General features: G+C 42.7%; 1 protein-coding gene and 1 long non-coding RNA gene across 4 annotated transcripts in view; one reads left to right on the forward strand and one right to left on the reverse strand.

Moving 5' to 3' along the window:
* The window catches only part of MTMR8 (myotubularin related protein 8), a 75041-nt gene that overhangs the window by 6727 nt on the left and 42679 nt on the right, over positions 1-25635 (forward strand). The window contains exon 1 of one of the 3 annotated variants that reach the window (XM_080553866.1): positions 22948-23285. The exons of 1 other annotated variant lie outside the window; for it this stretch is intronic. The gene's annotated coding sequence lies outside the window, so the exon portion shown is untranslated. Of the gene's footprint in view, positions 1-22947; positions 23286-24345; positions 24364-25635 lie in introns of those variants that run through there. One more of the 3 variants, XM_080553865.1, reaches the window with a different exon arrangement.
* LOC308177138 lies at positions 9372-21317 on the reverse strand. Its single transcript, XR_013938915.1, has 3 exons — positions 14918-21317; positions 11853-11939; positions 9372-9659 (listed from the first exon to the last, which is right to left on the reverse strand). It is a non-coding gene; the product is annotated as an uncharacterized lncRNA (long non-coding RNA).

The raw sequence follows: 25635 nt of genomic DNA on the forward strand, positions 1-25635 counted from the left end.
TTGCCAGGTTTTAGTCCCTTTCGCCCTTTTGTTCTGCATTAACTGGAATTATCCACTGTTGTTCCCTGCACCTATTTACCTTTATGAATCCTTCGAAATAAGGAACCAGTAGGAAGTTAGGAGGCCCTGAGCTTTCAAATCCTTTATTCATTGAACATCAGCTGACTCCTGTGATAGCTCAACGTAAAAACTCTGTTAGATTGACCCTGAATTTTGAAAAGAAATGTGCATTTATAGTCCCCTCGTAGTTATGAATAATAATTTAGACAGACCTGCTGTGTACTTCTTCACGTATTAAGCATATGTAGTCCCTTGAGGAGCATTTATGAAATAAGGGTTACATTCATCCAGTGTTGTCTTTTGTGTATCAGTCATGAAATATTTAAAGTAAAATAACTGTAAGGATGGAGGATGCATTCTGAGTGGAGCTTGTGATGAAAATACATGAAGTGGGAAAAGCATTACACTGCAATGTGCTGCTGGTTTTAATAATAAAATAAGTAAATGTAAAGAAGTATATTCTATTAGGAATTTGCACTCGTTCTGAAAGGTTTCCAAGTTCTGAACATGTTTAGATCATGTACACTCATATCAGTACATAATGAATAGCAGTGAAGAGACTTTCAGTTGGCGATGCTCTGTTATAACCAGCTAAAGTGTCTCTAACAATGTATTGCTCTGAAGTGCAGTTCAGAAAAACAACAAAGAACAAATCATAGTCAGAACGGAGACCAAGATATTAAAGCCATAATTCAGCTACAAAGTTGACAGAGTAAGATGAGAGAGTGAAACTGTGGCACCATTAGCAGGTAACAGGAGCCCTTATGTGTGTTTGAATGTACTCTGCCTGAAAAGAATTGCTTGTCCTTACAGCAGCATCTTATTATCGTTTTGGTCCTTTGCAGCGTCAGGGAGCATTAAACAAAAGAGCAGGTTTGGGTATCTAAAAAAGTAAAAAATAAAAAAATAAAGTGACTTTGATCTAGGCTGATATAGTGCCAGGAGCTATAGGGGTCTTTTTTGAAAGTTCAAAGCTCTTTAAACCTTATTTTCTTCCCTCACAAATAAATGAAATATTGACAGAGTCCCTTTAGCTGGCTGCTGCGGTGTGCCAGCTGAAGAAGCTGATCTATATCCCTAGCTGCCTTCCTGGCAGGGTCCAAGCCTTCCGATGGATCTGCTCGCCCAGTTACCGACCCGGTTGGCAGGGCTCACAGAAGGACAGGCCTAGAGCTGCTTTCCACCTGAATTGCTCTGGTGTTTGCCTTTAGTCATGCAGATGTCCTAATATTCCTGACAGATCCTTAGTAAAATTTCAGTTGTCTCCTACAAATTGCTTCTACTACTGGACTGTTTGAAAGAAATCCCCATTTCCAGGTTAGAATTACAGGGGCTGAGGGATGCTCTCTGATTTCTGACTTCCACAGCAGCTCTTTCTGCAGCTCGATGGGCTGGTGGAGTGCAGTTTGGGGTTGTAGACCCTCTCTGGTCTGGTTGCTGGTTCAACTCCTGTTCATAACAGTATCAATTTAAAATCCTTATAATGCAATAGTGTCTCAGCGAAAGCAGCTAAACAAGTCGTCAGTGTAAGTGTAGTGCCCAGTAGACAAATGCACATGATGAATTCAAGCCATGAATTAGGAAACCATTGTGATTGCATGGCAAGACTGTCCCTGTTGGCCTGATAGCTACAGCAAGAGATGGGCCAGCTCAGAACTGGCCTTGAAGAACAAATTCATACTGCAACAAAGCATCCCGCAGGGCTTGTGTTACACAGCCAGCCATTAACTGCCTTCCTGGGGGGGGATTTCTGCAGAGGAACTGCAGCAAGGTAGGGCTGGTTTGCTCCCTCCGGGCAAAGGGTAACAGAGGGGTTAAAGAACAGTGGTGGAAGATTGCAGGTAGTGAGGGCTGGCACAGCTGCTTCCCGCTCAGTGCTGGTGTTGATGACAAGTGCAGAATTTGCTGGCTGTCTCCAGCAATGCCAACAATTTCCAGCACTAACTCAGCCTTTCCTTTTTGTTTTAAAAGTGGTATTTTTGCCAAGTTGCTGTGGATGCTTTCTACTTGGCGTACAGATGGAAATAATTCAAGAATTGAAAAAGATCTTTATCTTTTTCAGTACTGGGATCTTTGCCCAGAAGTAACATTGAAAAGTTTGACCGGGGAACCTTTCTTATTGCAATTACAGCTATTACTTTGGAGTGCGGTGTCCATGTAAGATGTGCCATTTCTCTGGTTTCCCCTGCTGACTGACAGGTTTGGACAGATGTTTCTGCAGACACTGCTGCTGCTGCTGGCAATTATGATCTTTGCAGCTACCTCTGAAACACTTTCCTCTAATTCATGCCTTACCTATGTGAGCCTATCAGACCTGATATTCCTCCCACGCCTCTTAGCACTGCTACAGTCATGTAGTCAGTGTTACTACTACAAACACGTTTCGGTGTCTTTTAGTTATAAATATAAAGACATTGACTGAGTCACGGCACATTACAAATTAAGTGTTGCTTCTGGACAGAGATTCCAATGGCTTCAGGTGCCCATTAATAATTAAGTTTGCAGTTTTATTATTCTGCTGTTCAGCGGGCAGGGGTTTTTTATATATGACCAGTAATATATTTGTTGTCAGAGACTGAAAATAATAAAATCTGTCCTTGGAACGGCAATTTCCTCTTCATTTGCATCTGATCTCACCTCATTTTAAAGGTTCTGGGTAGACAAGAAAATAATTTATTCAGTGATTGTCGTGGAAGGAAAGTGAGTAATCCTGTTGATTGTAAATTAATGGTCGTATTATTTGTGAGGACAATTTGACAACCATTTCCTCACTGTTATTACAGAACTTCCATAGTCTCTTACAACTTTTTTCTCAGACATCTGTGCTTGCAGGTGCATGTTTGGATATTAAGAGTGCTGTAGCTTATGCGCCTCCAGTACTGGCCTTATGGGACTCTGCAGCATGTCCCAGCCAAATAAGATATCCACGTGTGGACTGGTGTTCATTAGCTGCGTGGTACCAAAACTGACAATGCCATACATTAGATATAAAGGGATAGATGGTGGCTATCCTCTCTCAATACAGACTGAGCACAGACTAGATTCTTGGAATTTATCTAATTTTGGATAGAGAAGGATGTTAAACTTCCAGGTAACATTCAAGCAACATCTTCAAAAGAGTGTTTGGCAAATTTTGCAAGAAATTACCCCCATAATTTAAGAAGTCCCTATTTCCTCCATAGATGGTGGAACATGAGCTCCCATCAGCTTTCAATGCTTCTGGTAATGAACAAAACATAAGGCTGACTGTCCATTCAAGTATTTGGAGATTTGAGAGCATCTTTCTGTGCTGTGTTGACATGCAACTCCCTTGGGACTTGTCAGTTACTTGGCTGAAGTTTTCAACTCCTTCAGATTTTACCTGGATAGCGGGCAGTGACAGGTGACTTTATCAAAGGGACATAATTCAAGACCTTGTTTAGCTGCAGATAGAGTTCCTCAGGCTCTGTCTTAGGTTCCTGTGCTCCTACGTCTCAAATTATCTGTCAGCTTGGAATAAATTTCCATTTTTATGCTGGCCAATCTCAGATAAGTTTTTCCACCCTTTTAGTAGTTTTTCTCAGCTCTTCACAAAGTCATCTCTTCACAGCAGTAAATAGAAGCTACAGCAGTATTTCTTGGTATTACAACATCGCACATATCCTGGGCTAAGCAGGAGGAGAATGAGATAGGGAAGTCGTAGTACAAATGTGTAGATACAAAACCTGTAGGTAGTTGTTTTGGATTATATTATTAATCTCCTAAAGCAATTTGCCATTCCTTCATGATACCAGTCTGCATTGAAATCAGATAGCACTTGTGCTTTAAGATAATGAGTATCAGATACCAGCCTATAACAAAATAAAAGTATAGTAAAAAGGAAAATAAAACTGTCAGGAGATATTCTAGTTTAAAATGAAAATGCCAAATATCGGTGATAAAAGTCAAAGTAAATATTATAACTGATGTGGACTCAGTCCTATCAGGTGCTCTGGAAACTTGGATGTTGTTTTAGAACAGATTAATTTTGATGATACTCCTTTAAACACTGGCAACAGCAGTCCTCCATCACATCCTGTTGTCTGTGCTGCGTTCCAGACGCGTGGTCTCATGTAAAAATGTGCAATAGAGGTTTAAACTCACTACCGCGGGTACTAATTGCAAAGTAGGTGCGGGAGCAAAGGCTGTACCAGACCGCAGGAGCCAGTCTTAGGGCTAAAAAAGGCAAATGACTTAGGTCTTAGGGCAAGCAGGAGCCTAAGCAGATTAATGTAGCAGTGCAAGCTCTTGAACAGCAGCACATCCAAAGTGACCTGATTTACAGAGCTGTGGATGGTGCTGGGGAGATTAAACGAGTTCTCCTACATCCATAAATGCCAGTAACAGACCAGGATTTACAGCCCTGCCACTGTGCTCCTCATCCTGTCCTCTGCTGCCAGGACATCCCTGCATCTCGGGTAATTTCTCTCCGTATACATAAGACATTCCATGTGTTAGGGTGCTTGAAAGCCAGAATCAGGTCTGATCAGGCTTCTTCAACGTGCTAAAGTAAAACTCCACATCTGAGCAACCCCGTATTTTGTCATATCCAAATTGTAACGCTGTGACTTGAATGTATGTGTTTTCATTCAGCACAATGTATTAACAACATTGTTTAATTGTACGTATCCCTTCTACTGTTGGTGCATTCCTAGTGTGAAGAAAACCAGGGAAACTGCTTTGCAATCCTAGTTAACTATTTTCCTGTCCACATCTGCTTAATCCTTGGCAAATTGCAGAAGAAAAGGTAGGGTTGACGAGCGCAATTTATCAAAAAGCTAACAACACCGTAAGTACAGAGCTGGCCCATTGACCTGTGGGTACGGCACCTTCAACATCTGACGGAAAAAGGGAAGTGCTTGGGATCAGGGTTAAATGCCAGGTGCCTTGGGGAAGTAATGCAGTCTACATTAAGCATTCATTTTAGGCCAACTCGGTGTGTGCTCGGTGGCACAGCAGGGGGAAAGCAGTGTCCTGACAGCGCCCTTCCCCATGTGTTTGTCACCCAATCTAAATCAAACTTCTCCCGAAACCACCAAATTCCCCTCTTCTGACCACAGTTGCCTCTACAGAGGGGTTGCAATGAACACTCTTTGCTGTAGTTCTCCCAAAGAAACTTTGTCTTGGCAGAAGAAATTGAAGCACAAGCAATGCTGTTAGCCATGTGAAAAGAAGTCTGCTTCTTTTCTTTGTGTTGTTACGGATGTTTCATAATGCCGAGAGCGTTCTGTACAGCCACCTGAAAATGTTTGGCAAGATCAGCTCCAACGTTTGGTTTCTTTCTCTGATTCATTAAAGAAGAAAACCTTCCCTGGCTCGCTCAGACGACTGACACTGTTTGGATGATGATCCTGTGCAGATGTAGGACACTCTACAGCATTGTTATCGTGACAGCATATAGGGGATCGTGTTAGTGTTAGGGTTATCTTCATTTATCTACCAGTACGACAGAAGAATGTGAGGGTATTTGTTGTATTAGTGGTGCTTGCCACAAACAAATGATCATTGTGATCAACCTGGAGTGACTTTTTTTTAAATGCATTGGACCTGTGTTTAGGAGGGGGAGAATCCGTAGGGAACTTTTTCATTGCTGGATAATTTAAACATAGACTGTTCAGGTATTAAACAGATACAAAGAGAAAAATGTTGTTATTCATTACAGTGGTTAGGTTTTACAGCACACTGTTGCTTTCTTTGATTGGGATTTTACATTCTGATGATACAAGCTTCATTTTTAAGCAAAATTTCTCTCTAAGCCAATATTTCCCCTAGGGAAATTTCAGCCCTTTTGCTGGATGATAATGTGATTCCAGATGTTTTATTTTTTTATTTTTTAAACAGGTTACTAAGGTGGCTGAATGTGATACTGAGATTTAGCAGTTGTTATTAAGACTTTTGTTCCTGCGCATCTGAGATGGGAATTTCATTTTAATCACTGCAAGTTAAAGTTATGAGGTTCACATAAAATAAGTATTTGCAATTATGCGGCTGGAGCCTCCTGAGGGATCTGAAATTCACCTCAGACTATTATTGGGTAAACATACTTCCCAGTTCTCAACTTGCAGGATCCTCTCTGAAGGAAATCGGGTGCTTCTACAGCGCTTTGCCAGCCCCAAGAGAGCTGATGATTTATGCAGATGCAGGGGGGTCTGTGTAACCCTTCCAGCCCCTGCTCACTCATGTAAGTTTCAGGAATAATCTGATCTTTGGGATGGAAATTTTCCAGACAGCCTGCCTCATTTATTTTCCTGCTTTCCTCATCCACATGCTGTAATGTTTGCAGCAGGGCTTCTGCTGCAGAGTTTGCAAGATCGGGTTCTGCATTTCTCGGCATTGTCAGCCTGCTGCGAGTGACCTACCAGCAGTTGGTCTTGTGATGGCTGAATGAGTTACGTCCTGTTGTGGGCAGAGCCAAGTAATACAGAACTGCTCAAAACCTTGACTATGAGGATATTTGGGGGAGCTCATACAGAGGGATTTTTGAATGATTTTACTTTAAAAAGTTAAGGAGTTAAAAAGCCTAACTGTTCTTAAGGGAGAGGTGGGTGGTGGTGTGCTCATTTGCCTGAATGGGGAGAAGATGCAGGAAAAAACCAGCTTGCCCAGAGTCACTTGGTAGCAGACAGAAACAAAAGCTGGGTTGTCAAACAAGCTGGGTTGTCAGATTAGACTGCCTGAAAAGTGGTTTCATTTAGAGCACTCTTTGAATAGAAGCAGTTCATTACTTGATGTTACACAAATGCCGTTGTACACACACACACCACACACGAGGATTCGTGATGCTCAGGCTGGTAGGTAACCCCTGGGATGGCACAGCTGTACTATCGCGTGTTCTGAAGAGGAACAGAAGAGTGCAGGTCTCTTCTGAACAATTTCCTCTCCAGAGCTGCCCCTGCTGCTCATAGGACAGCTTGCTATTGTTGTGCCATATTCTTTTTTTTTTCTTCCTTTTTTAATGGAAGTTATGGTAGATTTCTCCTGTTTTTATTTCTGTTCACTGATATATGCCTGAGGGAGACAAAAGGTTTTGTCTTATTCCTTCTTGTATATGGAAGACAGTTAGTGTATCTCACTGTCAGATTAGATGTAAAGTTACGCCTGAGAAATTTACACATTTAAAAAGCACTGAGAGGACTGCCCCCACACCTGGAATTAGTTTCTCTAGAGATCAACAGTGGAAGCAACACCCTCACAATAAAATTTGAGGCCTTTTTTTCTTTTTTTGCATAATGACATAGACAATTAAGACCACTCTGCTGACCAGGGGAAGAAGAGATGTCACTATAACTGCATTTCTTGTGTTTGGGAAGGAGCAATGAGCACCACGTGTTCTTCCGGTCAGAAGCCCTGTAGGTTGGGAGCTTGTAATTCTGTTAGCATTTTAGATGAACTCTGGAACTTTTACAGATTTGCATTCCTGCATGCACGCGCTCGCACATAAATGCTAAAATATCTTCTGTTTTCAGCACCAGAGAGCTCACCTCCGGTAAGCAAAGCACTAGGGAGCAGAGGCACCACTTAGAATAGATTAAATTCCAGCCACAAAGAAACATCATTTGGATTTTTCTTGCAGGAGACACTATGCTCTGTTTCTTCAAACCACATCGTATGAATAAAACTTGTGTTATTGAAGCAAATAGCTTAGGGAGTTTCAAATAAGGATTATACAATTATATGAATAACAATAGGTAGGATGAAAAGAGAAGGGCCATCAAGCTGTCTGTGCCTGCTTATAAATTCATCACCACTATGCAGGTAAGGTAAAAACCCCCTAAGTGTTGCCATCAGGGAGAAGATCCCTCCATGAGCAGAGAGATCTCCTGCAGCAGTGGCTTTGGACGTATTTCTAGGCTGCTACCTAGAGATGTTTTGAACAGACCCCGTTTTCAGGAGGTGGCTGTTTTGCTCGTTCTGACACTCATATTCCGTTATTATGTTGAAAGGTGATGCCTCAAATAGCTAAATGCCTTTGATTACCTGTCTCCTATGGAAGAAGCATGTTGCCAATCACCTGGGACCGATCTGAGCTCAGAATAGATTGTTTTTATTCCTACGTTTTGAGTTCTGCCTTATGTGTAATTATTCCCTAGCATCAGAGGCGAAGGGAACCTGGACCCCTCCACTCCTAGCACCATGCAAGTGTTAGGTGTGCTACAAGATCTGGAGGAACAGTTTTGGTCTCTAAGTTTAACTTTAGGCTTACCTAAAGTGCCTAATTTAGTGAAATAGCAGGCTGTTCTTCTGAGGCAGGCGAAGGGTATGCAAACCTCTATGGGCCATTCACAGTAAAAGCATATCTTGGGTGGCTTAAATCACCTTCTAGAGGTGTCTCATTCTTTGCAATGGCTCTGGAAAGAACCAAAGGAGACCGAATATCCAACTGAAGCTGTAGTTCGTCAACGCACGGGCTTTGTTGGCTCTGCCTGCGTACACAGTTCCATGCTCGTGCCTTGCAGCTCCTTCCCAGCTCTGCTCCATCTCCTGCTTGTGCCAGCTCAGCTCTTTTTGGAACCATACAGGAACATGGCTCAGTGTCTTTTTAGGATGTTGCCCAAATATGCCTGGCATCACACAGTTTTGTTTTCTTCATCAAAGAAGATGGTGGCTTATATATTTGGAAACAAATTTGTAGATTGATGGGCGCTTCACGGATATCAGCAGCATGCCCACTGAGCCTAGTCAGATCCTTATAGTGCAAAAATAGTCTCATCCCCCCCTAAAATGGGGATGCTTTCCAAATAAAAGGGGATACATTTCCATTAGATTATGTCATTGTAGGAGCTGTGACACATAGATGAACAGTTTCGATTCTTTCCAGTAGAAAGAATTAATGCACATACACACTCAAGTGAGAATGACATCGCTCCCTCTGCGTTTTGTGAAATGGCTGTTACTGAGAGGATAAACCCAGGATGGCTCTAGATAAATCTTTATCTGAGTTAGCAACAAAGAGTTTCTCTCTTTGTCTCATTTCATAGACCATTGACTGGTATTCCCATGCAACCATCTTTTAATAGAAAAGAAATATTTCCTCCTAGGCAAGGGAAAAATAAATGAAAAGATTATTTGCTTGGACAGATCATCTGGAGCAGGGAAATCAGTTGGGATCATTTATTCAGCAAAAGAAGCAGAGGAACCAATGAGGAAAAATGACTTATAGCTCAAGTATCACACCCTGTTTGCCAAAACGCTTTTTGTACATACGGGACCTCTGCTTTCATTTTTTGTGGTTGTGATACTGAGATAAACGTGGTTGCCTTTATAACAGCCAGCTCTGTTGTTGTCACCTAGTGGAACTTCTGTGTACATCAGGGTTGCTGGAGGGGCATCTTCACTCCTGAATTCTTCTCTGATTGAAACTGAGGACCGGTGTGTGAATTATCTCAGAATAACAGATGCCACCCATCTAGCCGATCAGTGCATCCTGTAGCGCCGAGACCGCCTTTCACCAGCTGGGGGGGTGCCAGGTACTGCTGGAAGTTTCCCTTTCCTTTAAGATCTTTTCAGCACCCCTCATCACAACAAGCTGATGTGACTGGTTAGATTAGCAGTGCATTGACATTTTTTTCCTCCAGAACAAGCTTAGAAGAAAAGAGTATAACACATGGTTAAATTGCATCATTTCGAGCAGCACCTGCAGAAATAATCACTGAGTGTGTGCCCAAAAGCAGGTTGGCAGAAAATCTGTAGAGAATTTCCACTCAGAAGCAGTCATCAGCCCTAGATGAAGTCTGCAGAACACATTCTGCATTCTCCTGTGCTAGCTACTGTAAATACAGCCACATAAAACCGGCAGTCCATATTATTAGGCAGACACTGATGTGATCTCTCAGTGCTGTATACATCCCCATCATTCCGCAAATGAGAAGATAGCTCTGTAGGATCTATCTTTTATTTTGCCACGACATCCTTCAGCACTGAATCTGGGCAGAAGTGATTCATTTCGTTCTTCGTTATAGTTAAGCCCCTTCTAGGGTTGTACTGCGATATTAGAAAAAAAATATATATATATGTATATATAATGCCACTGTTTGGGCAGGAAGGAGACAGATGCAGACTGGTGAGCAAGGGGATTTAGAGGCTGGTCTTCTCTAGCAGATATTTGCCTACAACACCAAGATTCAGATTCCTCTGGGAAGCTCTGTGGCTTTTTTAAAGGGAGTTTAACAAAACCTACTTTCGCATTTCATCCTGTACTGGGTAGTTAAGCCACTAAACACCTCTTGTTGGTCCCCAGGAGCCAAAATCTGGAACCTGATTGCGGTGCTTTGTGGTCCAGTAATAGGAGCTAATTTTAAAACTCTTCTCTTTTGAAGCGCTATTTCTACAAAACAGGTGGGTGCACACAGCTTTGAAGCGATACGGGGCTTTTCACCTGGGCACAGGGTCTCCTTCTTCCCGAAGGAGAAAGGGAAGGGTGTCCGGTCCAGTGACTAGAGAAAACTGTGCGGGAGCAGGGCTGACCCTTCGCTGCTGGAGCAGGGAAGCCATGCAGGCAGGGTCAGGGGGAACCGGGCTGGAGAAGCAAAAGGAATGGAGGCAAAAGCCCAGAGAGGTCCCCCAGCAGAGGTCAATAATCCCCTGGGATGGAAGAAGACATCCAAAGGACGTAAGACTAGTATCACAGGGCAGTAATAGAGGTATTGAATATTTCTGGTATTATCTAGCGTGGCAAAGATTTGAACTGCAATGATTTGTTGCAGCAATATCTGCACACAGCAGATGATGGTACCTGACCATTTTAGAGCTACCTTAGCAAGAGGCATGCGTGTCATTCATGGGTAGCCAAAGAGCTAGTCTGTGAACTGAGAAATGAGTCTGCTATCATCAGTGGAAAGCAGAGTTATCACAGAATCACAGAATGTTAGGGATTGAAAGGGACCTTGAAAAATCATCTAGTCTAATCCCCCATCTCGCACATGATAAAATCAACTGCTTGTTAGGAATTTTTGTGCAACCTTCCACACAGAAAGGAAACTGTAATGTAAAGGTGGGCCTTCTTTTCTTCTAGAAATGTTGCCCTTCACATAAAAAACATATTAATCTTAAAACAATACAGAAGGGAGGGTCCAATCTTTATGTATCATAGACAAGTTTACAGACAGGCATAGAAGGTTCAGGAAATTGTATTGATTTACCAGAGCGAATCTAAAACATTAAAAATTAGGTTTTTGTTCTGTCCAACAAATCAGAAGAAAGCTGTTTTCCACAGCTAACAATTCCTGCCTGATTCACACACGCTTCTTGTTGCATGAGGATGAATAACCAGCTCAAGTTTTTTAAGCACAAACAGGCTTCACAAAAGCAAGCTCTTAGGATGACAATGAAAGTTATCAGGAAGCTCAAAAATTTCACAATATGAGTTGCATATGGGAAACTAAATGGTAATGAATTTCGTAATCCCTGGCTGAATTAGGCTGTTTTCAGAGAGGCATAGAAAAGTGTAACTTTTCCCTGGGTGTATGTTTCCACCAATTCATCTGTTTTTATGCATAGCATTTTTCTAACAAGAGATTGATGACTATAGTTTCATATTCATACAGGGAAAAAAAAAAAAAAAGGACCTGTGCATGAAGTACTATCCTCATCGCTTTCATTGTTAAAAGAAGTCCCAAGGATGTTGTCCAGCCATCACCTTTCAGAAGTAGTGCTCCAACTAAAGTTACATAGCTGATGACTGTATTGAAAATGTTTCTTTGCCAGATCTTAATTGTGTTAGGTTATTTTGGTTTGACTTGGCTTTGTGAAAAACATGACAAATGAATTGTACCTACCTGAAGGTGCTGTCTCACAGCCAGGATTGCAATTTTTTGGTAACTTCATTATGGCAGAAGTTAGTCCGAAAGCCGAAACGTGCTGACCTACAGCATATGAAACATTAATAGGATATTTAATTCATGTACTTGAGATAAGCTATGAGATAAACACAAAATGAGTATTATGTTTAATTTGGGTGAATGCATATGTTTATGCATGCAACCACATCTGTTCTCTTCTGGAGGGAATCAAAACCATCCATCTGTTTATTTTAATAGCTTCCAGTCTGTGTATCTGGATTCTCTTTTATGCTGGATTTCAGGGCCTGTTTTTGTAAGCCAAGTGATTCAGAGAATGAGGTTTGAAAAGCCCTGGAATTCCAAGAGCTGTAATATGCTATATATTTACATGCCATCGTTTCAAAATTAAGTCAGATATGTTGAAAACAATATGTTGATTTGAATGATAGAGGAGATTTAAGAAAGGAATGCTGAAAACTGTATAAAACTACTGCCTGGCATAGCAAATACTGTCTGTTGTGTGACAGAAGGGATGCTGCACAGCCTGCACCCCTCTCCTTATCCGCTTGACAGCTGCCTCCAGAGTGCCCTGTCTGTTCCTGAATATACATGGATACATTTCTTCAAGTAATAATGCCATATTTCCACTCCTATGTAAACTATAGTCTGAAAGTTGGCACACGTTCATTAAATTTGTGAATTTTATCAATGGAAGAATCATAGAAGAAAAGTAAAGCACAGGGATCACTGAGACACAGCTTGTTAAAAAGAATAACATCTTAAAAATTTCTAGATAAAGCATCCACCGTCTTTGTCAGATTCGCCATCTCTAGCAGGTTCAGCTACGGTTTGATTGGAGATCCCGTCGCTGCTGCTGAGAACACAGGTATGTAAGGTGGCCAAGCCATAAAGATGCTCTTCTCCTCAACCTCCTTATTTGAGCTCAACAGCCCTGTTTTGCTTTCGCTTCTGCTGCTAATGCTGAGTTAGTGCCCCCCAGCACTTTATCAACAGCTGTTGTGATAGGTAAGGTGATTCCTTTTTAGAGTCACCGCTGGTTTTGGAGGCAAGTCCTGAACACTCACACTCACATTGCAGATCCTGTTATACTTGTCTGCTTACAGCCATCCTGAACTACTGTACCTGTCCTCTGAATTCAGTCACCATTCCTCAAAGACTTTATTATCAATGTAAAAACCTTGCTTAGGTTAGAGCCAAGGTCTTTGGCAGATTATCACTCTCTGTCCAATCTCACTAAGAGAGAACGTTGAGGTTGTATGTGTGGATCATCCTGGTAGCACTTCTGACTCACGTTCTGCTAAAAGCCATACACAGACACAGCCTCCCTAAAAATGTTCCTCAGGAGACTACTGCTGCTTGTGAATTGACTGCTTAGATCATATTTTTCTGGAACTACTTACTTGCATCAAAGTGTACAGATCAGACATTTTCAGTCTTGATCATGTGGCTTAAGAAACTGTAAGAAATAAGGGACTTGGCAGAAACAGCTCTTTTAGTGAAAGCGAAGCATAAAGCTATTAAGTAGGGCAAGAGAATTTCCCCCAGGTTCTGCTGAAGGTCTCATGGGTTAAAGGCCAGCTTACAAAGCAGGGTCATCTGTGCAGTCTTGCATTTACTTTTCCTCCCTGGTGCAATATCAGTTTGTAAGTTACCCACACTATTTGAGCCACAGTGGTTTTGCTTTCAGAAATCTGATCATTGCTCCTGAACGAGTGCAAGGAAAATAAACTCCCACAAGTTCAGTTTCTCCTACTCACTGTATGAGTCTCTTATCCAATTTATTCAGTTAATCCCCTGCAGAAACTCATTGCCATTGGAAAAGCTTGGGTGGAAGCTCTGAGGTTTCATGAATTCCAACTGTGACTGTTGCCACTGCATATCAAATTCCAATATAAATTGGTTTTGATTACAGTACTTAGAAAAATTCTCATAGTGATCAGATTTATTTTTACTAAAATCAGCGATGTAGTTTGTAAAGCCTTGTGCAGGGCTTCTCTTGTAGGGCACACATTCATTTGATAACTTAAGACTGTAGTTCTACCAGTGGTAAATCTGTTTTCTTTTGGCACGTTGTACCTGATCAAAAGCTCTGATGACGCGTGGAACAAAGCTTTGAACTAGTGCAAACCCTGTTTGGTTTGAGTCTGTTTTAAAAACGTTGTATAATAACTTTCTCAGCAGATTTTATGACATACCAGGCATCATTTATCTTTACAGAGCTGGCAGAAAGCCAACACAAACCACAAAGGCTGCACAGACACCTGAGCGTACACTTTGGCTAGCCTGGTAAAACGTGTGATTGTGTTGTTCTGCCTTATTCCATCAAAGTTACACTGCCAGATTACCTAGTCCTTCATCTATCTGACATTAAAATCGAACCACAGCCTCCATAACTAGGTGAAGTTGTCTGAATAGAGGCAGCGTAGCTGGAACTATGATTAAAGGCCATTCAAGGCTGAGTTTCTTAAACAAAATCTGGTTTGGGAGGCTCTGCAACACACACATCGAGGTGCCCACAGGGTGACTCAGAAGGCCAGAACACCTTCTGCTCCCGTTTGCTCCTACTGAACCCGCCTGCCTTGGGTGCCTCTGCAATTCAGTTTGCAATTTTTCAACCTGGACGCCCCAAAATCAAAACCCTCAAGTATTAATGGACCGCTCTAGGAGAATTAGGCCTTAATCCCTCTGGTTTGATCTCCCTGTCTGTTATACTGGTAATATAAATGCTGCGAACAGCTTAATGGTTGTAACAGAAAGCTGTTCACAACTGCAGCTTCCCACGCATATAATACAGGAAAGCCTCGCATGCTTCCAGTGGGAGTGGATACACAACTTTTGTATAATAGCCAGCTCAAGATCCTTACGGTGTGATACTCAAATTCAGAAAATGAGGGAACAGGGGAAAAAATAACAACAAAACCCTTAAAATTGTGTTGCAAAGACATGATCAGTTAAAGAAGGGCTCCCCTACCTAGTGCCGCACACTCCCAAGGAGACGAGATTTCACTCGTCAAGTCTCTGTTTTTAATCTTCCCCAGTACCTTTTGAATCCATTGATCAAGTCGTGCATATGTGATACAGGAGCTGACACCTCGAAGATATGAAGTTCTTGCAAGTTTAATGAAAGTAGGAATCCAGGTGGAAGAGGCAAATCCTGTTAAAACTCCCAGAGAGAGGTAATCTGTAGGACTCACCCAGGATGTCACAGCATGGGAAAGTGAGCTGCCATGAATAGCCAAGCCTTAGAAAAGCTTCACTCATTTTTCACCTTATTAAGCATCAGACCATATAAACACAAGGCAACCCCACAGGAAGCCAAGCTTCATTAATTTCTGCTGCTGACAGACTACTTACCAGTGGGTTTGGTATATTGAGAGTAGAACTGTTACATTTTTCCCACATGCACATGACCATAGACTTGCATCCTTAATGGCTTGCATATAGATGCCCAACAAGAAAGGTTTAAAATAAGAACCCCATTAGAGGAGAGGGATAATGTATAATATATGTGGCCCTTGTGACTGTTTTTAATCAGCAGAACCCAAAGGTGTAGTGCAGAGAAATCCAAAGTTGTCTGCATTGTATATTCTGCTAAGGGTAGAACTGAATCCCAGTTTCTCCAAACCTCCAAATCCATTTGGATCAGATATCCCTTTGACTGAAGAGACCAGGGAAATTAAGTAAGCCTGCCACAATCCATGAAAGTAATGAAGTGACATACATCTTTCTTCTTGTCTGCGTTGTGGGCTTTTTCTGGCATTTCTGTGTTAGACAAAATCATGACAGTATCTGAGTGCCCTAGCAAGCAATTCTATTCCCTTATGGAGATATAAGAAGAAAATATCCCGTGCAGCTGTTCTAGAGCTCGATTTGTTCTTACAGGTAATTTAATTGGTACAAAATGTACGTTTGTCAGTACAACTACATCTATACTAGAAGCACTTTGCCACTTCGAAGTAGTGGTACGCTTGTATTTGTAAAATGTTGTTGGAAGTGACATTGCTGAGCACCTATGGGCAAGGACCTGGTCTTGTGCCAACCATAGCGAGGTCCTGGATCCAGAATCAAGTTCCTTAGGCTCAAACAGAGTAAAGATGAGTAAAGTATAAGAACGGACTACAGGATTCTGTACTTCAGCTTCCAGAGTGCCCACCAAATTCATTGTCACCTTACTCTTCACAAATTTTGCCTGACAAATTTTAAAAAAGGCTAGGAGAACATACTGTATTTTCATCTACACATGCAAAAGTCTCATACTGAGACATGTCATCATTCATTTGTAAAAGCTTTATAAATGTCTTGGTGCTTTGAACCACAAACACCTATGAGCTGGGTTCTGATCCTTGTCATAAACCAGGATGAGGGAACAAGTATTAGACTTTGGCGTCATGGGGGATAGATCTCTCCTTGGCCCCCATAAAACCCTTTCCTGCCTCTTATAAACAGGGAATGGCTGTCCCATTTTATGAGAACTACTTGGAAATAATTTGACAGTAAAATTAATGACTATTAAGGGCTTAAGAGAAAAGATATTCCAGCAAAATCAGCATGCCCATCAACATGAAAGCATGCAGGCAGACATCAGGCATATAGGTAGGTAGGCCAGCACATGCAGCTCCATGCCATATTTCTTAGGTAGGAAAAGAAGAATATTTCCAAATTCTCTCTGCATCTGAACCCAGGAGTGCCAGGCTGTTGTCATCTATTTTTGGTTAGGCAATCACAGCCTGGATTGCTGAGGCTTGGAAGTCAGCAACCAGGCTACTGTGCTACCCATCACGCATCAAAAGGAGAGAAGCGAGCCAGCAGTGCTTTGTGCAGGCTGAAACCGCCCCCAGTGCTCCAGCTCAAGAGAGCTTATTTAACTTAGAGAACAAACAAAGTGCACTGGCAAGAGTGCTCATTCATAGATACACTTTACATCTTTCAGAGACCCTAGAAATATGAGGAAATACAGAAGGATCATCTTTATTTACTTATTTTTTTCTTTCCTAGGCAAGCATAGATTTAACGGAAACAGGCGGAGGTTGCAGACTTCTCCCATCCTCCACATTTGTGAGGTCTGGTGCAGCACCACGTTGACTGTCATGCCAGACGCTGTGCTAGTGGCCACGCAGGCAACGTGCATCCAGTCTGAGGAGGTCTCTGTGTGCTCCTCAGTGCCCCAGCACGTTGCATTAAGACACCCAGTCTCACTTTGCCCTGTGAACCTCCTTCACCCTTGTGCATCTGTATCAAGCTACTGGGATTCCAATAAGCAATTCCTAGTACGTGAGGCTTTGACCGACACTGTCCATTCCACTGTATTAAGATCTAGTCACAATACAATATGGGATGGTGATGTAAAGACAATCCAAACACTTCCAGAGTAACAGAAATATATGCCATTTTCCACTGCCATAGAAATATATGCCATTTCCACCTTTGAACTTCCATTGTAATTAGCTTCATTTGAAGGAAGGACGTAAGGAAACAGTATAACTTCCTTCTCCCTGGCTTGAGATCTCACAGAAATCAGTAGGTTTGGTGGGCTTTTGCATTGTGACAATTTCTGATCCATTTGCCAGAATACCTGATCCTGAAGAACAGCAAATCAGCGTAGCTCTGTGAGAAGGATAAGAGGGGGTTCTTGTTGCAGCTCAAAGTTGAATTGACTTGATTGGAATGAATTTTTGCAGATCTTTGTGATGCACTTGGCATAAACATAAAAAAAAACATACAGTATCGGTAACATTCAACTCCATTTTTACATTAAAAAAAAAAAACAACCCTGCAGCTGTGCTGAATAAAAGCAAATCTGTCTCTTAATGCAAGGCAAATATCCATCAGCATTCTTAACCAACAAAATACATTATAGTGCATTAATACTAGTATGCAATACTGCAATATTAATTGCAATAATGCAATTAATGCATTAATACCAGTAGGAGACTTAACAAAGCTATGGAGCCAGGATTGCCAGAACGTGTTCAGAGTCCCGCCAATACACTGCGTGGCCTTGAAAGAGGTGAACCTTGTACAGTTTCCCTGTACCTTAGTTTTCTCCAAGAAAATAGTTCATAACTGGTCAGAAAGGGAGGTTGTTTTTTATTCAAAACCTTAAAAATCGTGGCTTTAGAGAATTAGAAGTAAAAACTCTTGAAGTTGTTTTGTTCTTGCTTTCTAGTAGGACAGAGTGGATCGGCCAGTGCTGTGTATTGATCCAGTGAGGAAAAGAAAGAAAGGAATATTACGGAGACACGATTATATGCAACTTTCAGACCTGTCCCATTTTCCTATTTTAGACTAGTTTGTTTAAATTCGTCTAAAAATCTGAACAAAAACACAATTTAGTTTATCCCAGATCCGTTAGGAAGACATTAAGCTGAAGAAAATTAAAGCCACTATTCAAACAAAGGCAGGGAATTAGACCACATGCAGACAAAGCCGGTAAGAAAGCAGCCCGACACCGTTCGTTAAGTTCAGCAAAGTTGTCTTGAGGGCTAAAGCTTCACCTTTTCAATTCTTAGCTCTTACTAACTTCTTTCTTCCTAAATCCAGAGAGAACACACCAAGAACAATTCAGATCACCTGTGTCATTATTGGGGATTAAGGAGCAAAGAGTCTAAATCATTTCTTAATTAGAAGTCGAGGGGAATGGGATTGGGGCGTCATTAAGCAAACAAAGCAAAGCACCCGGTACAATAGGTGGTAAGTAGACTATTAGCTCTGCTAAGTACCTCTTCTTTAGCTTCAACGAGGAGAGGCAGTTTAGCTAGGAAAAAGGGAATTAGCATGAACATATCCCATCTATCTAAAGATGTGCTAAACTCGGTACCAAGGCCCCTCAAATTAGTAAAGGGATAACATTTACATAAAAGATACTCTGTTCTTTTTCCTTTTTCTTTTCTTTTTTTCTTTTTCCACATGGGCTGCTCTGATTTTAATGCAGATGCTAATCAAGACCAAGGTAATCCGAGTTTACAGTGGTGCTTGGTGGAAGACATTAGGCAAATGGCTCTTAAAAATATCTCTTCAGCCCTGGGACTGCGGCGAATTGGTTACTTCGTGGCTTCCCTTTCCCCAAGTTGCACTATGAAAAGAAGCATCAAACCCTTGAAATATTTGACCTGGTTTTGTTGCAGAAAGTGTTAATTTTGTATAAAATGCTGTGAAAGGGAGCCGGAAAATCCTGTGCTCTCATACAAACCACCTTTGTCAGAGAGTGCTCAGCTAAGCCACTGAGCTTGCTTTCCATCTGTTTTTGTGGTGCAGAGCATCCAGGGAAAGGTGGGGGAGAGGAAGGCTTGCTGACTCCAAGCACACTGCTAATCCTAGCCGGGGAGCAATTAAGGCAGCATGCACAGAGCCATTTAGCTTGTGTGTTCCTCGGTTCTGATCAGCTTCCTTCTCTTTAATTGCTTAGGGTTACAAGTGAACCTCTTGACGCTTTTCTGCCTGATGGTATCCGGAAAGCTATTGCTCTGGTCCCTTATTAAATTTAAAACCTTCTCCTGGAGCTGCATCCTGGAGAGATTTCCATTTCTGTTGAAGTTGATGTGAGGCCTACATACACTACAGTCTGAGGCTTAGGTGTACTGCCTATCGGGTCACATATCCCTTTACCTTTCTAGTTCAGGAAAATCTGTGCTAGAACAACCACTGGCTGATAAAACTGGCTGAGTATCTCTCAGTACAAAGAGCATCAGGAAGGATATCTTGTTCATTTGTCTCTGAACTGCCTCGAGTTTTTGCCATTGTATACTGTCAGGATTGGACGTTAACCAGATAAAATACTTCATTCCGCTGCAGATTTTCCTAAGCCAACTGCAAACAACAAGTACTTTAGAAAAAATGAAACCATTTTCTAAGTGCTTCCAGCAATACAAGTTTGAAACCTAACTTTAAAAATAAGCATTCCTGCTGCAGTACTTTGTATTGGCATAGTTATCAACAAATCCCAATGACATTTCCCTTACTGTAAAAAGGACAACAGCTTTTAAGTTCAAGCTAGTGTTTCCTGAAGCCTGAACTTGTTATTTTTTCAGAGCTAAAGCAAGCAGATAACGCTTGAGACTCGGTATTTTGGGAAAGCTTTTATTTTGAGGGTATTTTGTTTTCGTTCTTATATTCTTAGTCCAATTTCAAGAGGAACTGGGCAGGCAAGCTTAAGTCACAGCCCTGGGTCAGCTAAATTGTGGAATTTCTAATTCACACCCACGAAAAAGTCAGGAAGTTCTCCAGCTATGTCAGCTTGCCCCTACAGACTTGGGTGGCAGGATACATGTGAGCTTAGCATGACTGTAGGACATGCTGATCGCTAGAGCAAGAAGTAAAATTCTGCAGTAAAATATGCATAAAGTAGTCTAAGGTCACACATTCCTTGCCAAAGAGCATCAGTTCCCTTGATTTACAAGTGAAGCGTCCACACATCTTTATTGTGCCAGCTTCCCCTTTGATAGGCACTACTAACACAGGAAAGGCTTTAGCATTTTCTTTTTATACACACAAGATTTTTAAGCCTTGGTCCCTGCTCTTAGTGCTAACACCTGTGGAGGCCTTTTACCATGCCTTCACAATATAACCACTCGGGTTTCTGTGCTGCGAGGAAGTGTTAAAACGCTCCAGCAGTGAGTAGTATATTTTGACAACTTCTTCCTATCAGCGTCCTGCTGTGAAGTGGCTGGCTGCAGTCAGGCAGCATGCGTCTTAACAAAGAGTCAGAGTAGGCAAGTTTCTCCAGCATGTATTCAGAAAACTGAAGACTCGGACTGACTGGAGTCTCATTTTGTGTTTACTTTTCCCTAAAATTCTTCATCCATTTGAAATGGCCAATGATGTGGGGAAAGAAAAAAAGACTACCAGGCCATTAGAGGAGAGGAAACATACATTGTTTTATTACCTTCCCCCAGTATCTGTATTAAACACACATTTTACTGAATTTAGGGCTAGAAGTTGCTCCTAGCTCATCAGGGGCAGGCAAACCACTGGCAGTGTTTTACCATCTTGAATCAGTTCACTGATAGAAGGGTGTAGATAAAGTACAGTCTTCCTGTGTCCACAATTAGTAACTGCACTGGGGCACGCCTCCCTGTCCTAACAGAAGCTGCTGAGAAGTGACACAGCTACAGGAACAGAAATCTTGTCCTCTGACACGTCCCCTGGGGCATGGTATGGCAACTTGAAAGGACTAGGGGAAGGGTGAAACATTTCTACAGATTCAGTCATTCCTTGAACAGGAACAAAGTCCTCAGAATCTCACTCTTTTTGATTGCATTAAAAATAATACAGGTTAAAAACAAAGAGCCTAAAAACGTTATCTTTGGAAATACGGAAAACCAAGGCTGGTGCACTTTGTAATGCCTTTAAACACTTGCAAATCCTCATTTCAGTTCCAAAGAAGTTTTTATAGTAGTGAAGGAGAATCCAGCCCCAGCTGTGCGCTGATGCGTCGTCTTCTCAGACGTGACCTCCTGAGTACATCATTCGGTCACCTGGTGGTGCGCTGATAGGGCACACGTTGGCACCGTGCCCGTAGATTGTTCTTTTGAGGAAGGGTGCTGGAGTTGCTAGCGTGGTGTGGTCAGGGGGCACTCTGTGGCTGGCATGTAAAGGGTACAAGAGCTGCCCACTGGGAGGTGGAGAACTTAAGAACCGAGCTTCTTCAGCCAAGGCAATGACAGGAAGAGAGGGGGCTAGAGTCGTGCAGATGCTGCTGGTCTGAGGGCCACTACTCAGGGAGCTTCTGGTGGCAGAGCTAGAGCTGGAGAGGCGAGAAGGAAGATCAGGTTCTAGTAGCCAAGTCTGACCAGGTGCAAGTCCACTTTGCTGCTCCTCATCCTTGGATTTTAAGCACTTGCAGCAGCAAATTCCAACACAGGCACCGCCAACAACAAATGCCACAAACACAGATCCAACAAGAAGGAATGGCAGGTACACGGGTACTGAAAATAGAAGAGTGGCGTTAGTCAGCCATTCATTCATGGGGTATTCTAGGTTATATTCTGTTGTTCTTAAGGCGTGCACCAGGGAGCAGGCCAGGGCAGTTTTACTCTAAAGTCTTGCTAGAGGAGAGCAAAAAAGATCAGAAACTGGCAGCCACTAAGGCAAGCTCCTTGGGAAAAGCCTGATGTACACAGGGTCAGACCAGTCAGTACTATAGCATCTGCCGTTTGTACCCACGCAAGAAAAGTTGCAACATTCAGCATTCATATGAGCCAATACTCAGCATCACAGCTACAGTTCACTTGTGCAAGATTAACAGAGTTATAACATACAGCTGTTAACTGAAGGTTTTATTTTTATACATATACACACACATTAAAATTGCCATTGGTTCGTATGGGATCTGGGTCTGAGGGTTACAGGTATTCTTACAAGCCAGAAATTAAGTCAAATGCATTACTTGGAGGCAGCCACATTCATTTATTGCTGAAACTAGTTAGCAACACACATACTCCACCGGTGCTAAAGCACCTGAGGTGTTACCAGACTACTCTGTTAGCAGCTTGGAAGCTTTTTTAAGAGTAGGACCAACAGAAAAACACCTTGAGTAAAGCCCCAAGCTGTCCTGTCATCCCAGTGAAAGTCCATGACTGGCTCTGGCCCATGCAGGCATCACAAGAAGCCCTGTACAGGTCTCCAAGCACTTCGACCGCAATGCTTCCAGCTCCCCAGGGCCCAGCAGCGGCATGTACCCAGCTGGGGATAGCCCTGGAGGTCTGAAGAGGAGAAATGATTTTGATGCCACCAAGGTAGGCTTGCTACAGGGGATGCAAAGAGGACGGCACACCTGATCTGCCCTCCTGTCTGCAAGGGGCATGGCGACTTACCTGGCACCGGGGGCCTGGGGCTGGGCTGCTGCTGGTCCCCAGGGCACCGTCCCTGGTCCAGGCGGGCCTCCCTGGCTGAGCAGCAGTAGCGCAAGGTGCAGGTCCCACAGCATAGGGCAGCCTCCGGGCTGTCGTAGTGCTCCGGGCACTGGAAGCCGTGGTGCCAGCCCTGCGGGCTGCCAGCCCAGCCGTGGCAGTACTCCCCTGCGTGCCCAGGGCTGCCTCGTAGGGCCAGCAGCAGGGCCAGGAGATACCCCCTTACCATGGTGGGGAGCCCACAGCCTCCTCTAGCTGCTTGGACCACTTCTGCCCTTCTTTTTTTAAAAAAGGAAACTAAAGGCAGGCAGGACCACCCCTAAGCATCTAGAGTCCAACACTCCCAGCCCACCAGCTGCCCACCAAGGCACTGCCCAGCTCCTGTTTCAGGAGGCTTTATCTCTTGGCTCATGACCCACCTCTAATCCCCTCTCCCTGCAGCAACAAAGAAGGACCCACTAATTGAAAACCATTTGCAGCTCCACCTTCCTCACCTCTGTCCTTTATTCCTCTAGGGAGCAGCCGCTGGTTCCTGCTGGAAGACGGCACATCTCTCACACGGGTAGGCATTTCGACTAAAAACGGCAGAGTTAGCAAGGCTAAAGAGTGTGGGACACAAAAAGCTAGCCCGATACCAAGGCTTCATTCGTGCAGAGACTTGTAGAGTAGCTGAAGGGTCAGAGGTAGAAGGCGAGGGACTGAGCTGGGCACAGTACCTGATTACAAGTGAGAAATTGAATTTCAGAAGCAGAAGGAAAGAAAGTACAGACATCACCAGCTGCCAGAGGGCTCCTAGGTGTAAGTGGTGCAAATTGGTAAAGACTGATCAGAAGACAAGCAGTTTTACAAAGACCCCGTAGCAGCACAGGAGTGGCAGTGACCTCTTCATCTTTCAACTAGAAATAAAACCAGACCGTTTGTGCTCGTGGATTTTTCTCCTGACTACTTGCTCTATAGACAGGAACTGTGTCTGAAGCAAGGCTAGCCTGTGCTTAACTGCAGTGAGGACGAAAATTGTTGCTAATTGACCCCTTTGAAGAGCGGGAAGTTAGGGCGCTGTCTTTTGGACCAATATCCTGATAATCTGTAGCAGTATTTGTATCTTGCTTGAAGACTCCAAAATGCATTCTTCACTGTACAGAAAGCTGGTTCCTGGAGTCTTGCCATGGATTGTGGAGGGAGGCTGTCCAATGATGCAGACTTTTAGAAACACTTGCTCAAAATTATCTTCCTTCTGATAATTTTTGTTTCAATATTAGATAACAGCTTCCACATTTACGCTTTATTAACGATTTCATAGGTTCAGCTGAGTTTCAATCTGCCAAAGCTGAGTTTCAATCTGCCAAAGACATCAGCACTCATCATCTTTGCCAGTTGGTTACCTTTCATGCATCACTTTTTAATTGGCTTTTTGGCAAACCCAGTTAGAGAGTTCCCATCTTTTCAGAGATGTTAAATGAAATTTCTGTTTAGAACTAGAGACTTTTCCAAATGCTGCTCAGTGAATTGAGATCTGCATTTTACCCTGCTGCGTTTCAGCTCTGCAAATGTAATGCTGCCTGATTTGCATAGGACCTAATCCATGAGCATCACCTAGAAAATACCAAGTAGCCCCAACACCCTTTAAAAGACAGCTGGAGGTGAGTGATACACGGTGGTGGGTTGGACTCTTAAAGTACTGAAGTGATACTTTAAGCCCAAAGCTATATTTACCTAAAGGCAAGTTCTAGCTTATCCACACATTCAACCTCAGCAATATCAGGCCAAACTGACTGCTAACTTTATTATTTCTTTTTGTGGGGAAAACAACCTCAGAAAGGCCTTAAACATGCATGTAGCACTTCGCAGAGTTCATGGGAACACAGTGTACCTCAGAAAAGACAACAGGGTGCAATCATTTCCTCCCATCTTCTCCATTAAAGTAGTATAGGGACTCCTGCTGAGTCAGGTTTTCAAATGCTAAGGAAGGCATAAACTTGTTTATTGCATTCGACCTTTGAATGAAAGTTGCCAGTGCATCATTTCCTCTCTGCATATACACTATCTTTAACTAATGGCCATCTCGTATTTTTTCCTGCGTGGGATCACATTACCTCAATCAGCAGGGATAAACTCTTGAAAACTAAATACAGAGCTCCTGGCGAGGTCTCTGCGTGTGTGTGGTTGTGCGTCTTCCAGGGGGCATTTGTTTCCTGATTCAAAATCTCTCCCTTCAGTTGGTCACAGACTGTCCAGTGCTGCGATGTCCGCTCAACTGCAGCAGAAGCAGATTAATTTATTTGTGTATAAAAATTGCATATGCTTCTATAACATAACGTGTGACCCGCTTTGAATCTCAATGGGATAAAAAGCACTACGATTAGGATGCTGGTTGTGAACTACGGGAGTAAAGCGTTGTTACGTTTCTGTTCTAATGCCTTATGTTGTCACTCTCAGCTTTCTCAGTCTTTTACCTGCCAGGGTGAAATTTTTCATGCCTGTTCTTTGAGAGCTTTGGGGAAGTTTTAAACAAAACCACTCAGCCTATTTTGCATGAGAGGACAGCAATGATGGTTTCCCATTATTAACAAGAACAAACAATCTTGTTACCTTTTCTGAGTATCCCTGCAGCCAAAACAGCTTGAGCTTTGAATTTAGAAGTTACCATGGAAATAGCCCTTAGAGAGAAGTCTTTTTTTTCCATGTGAGGGTTGCTTCTCTTATTTAGGGAAATGTACATTCCTCTTGTGAATTTTATGTGGGCAGCGAGCTGATTGAAAATTCCTGTTATTCTAAGCAGAAAGTACAAACTGGAAACTTCTTAATGTGCAGCTGCTTAGCCTTCCCTACAGCACCATTGTTCAGCATCACTATTTTATCATCTGTTACAACGTCCAAGGTTGAACTCAGCCCCCCAGATTTCAGGTATATTC

Source organism: Anser brachyrhynchus, assembly GCF_964034855.1.
Source record: "Anser brachyrhynchus genome assembly, chromosome: 13".
Taxonomy (NCBI): domain Eukaryota; kingdom Metazoa; phylum Chordata; class Aves; order Anseriformes; family Anatidae; genus Anser; species Anser brachyrhynchus.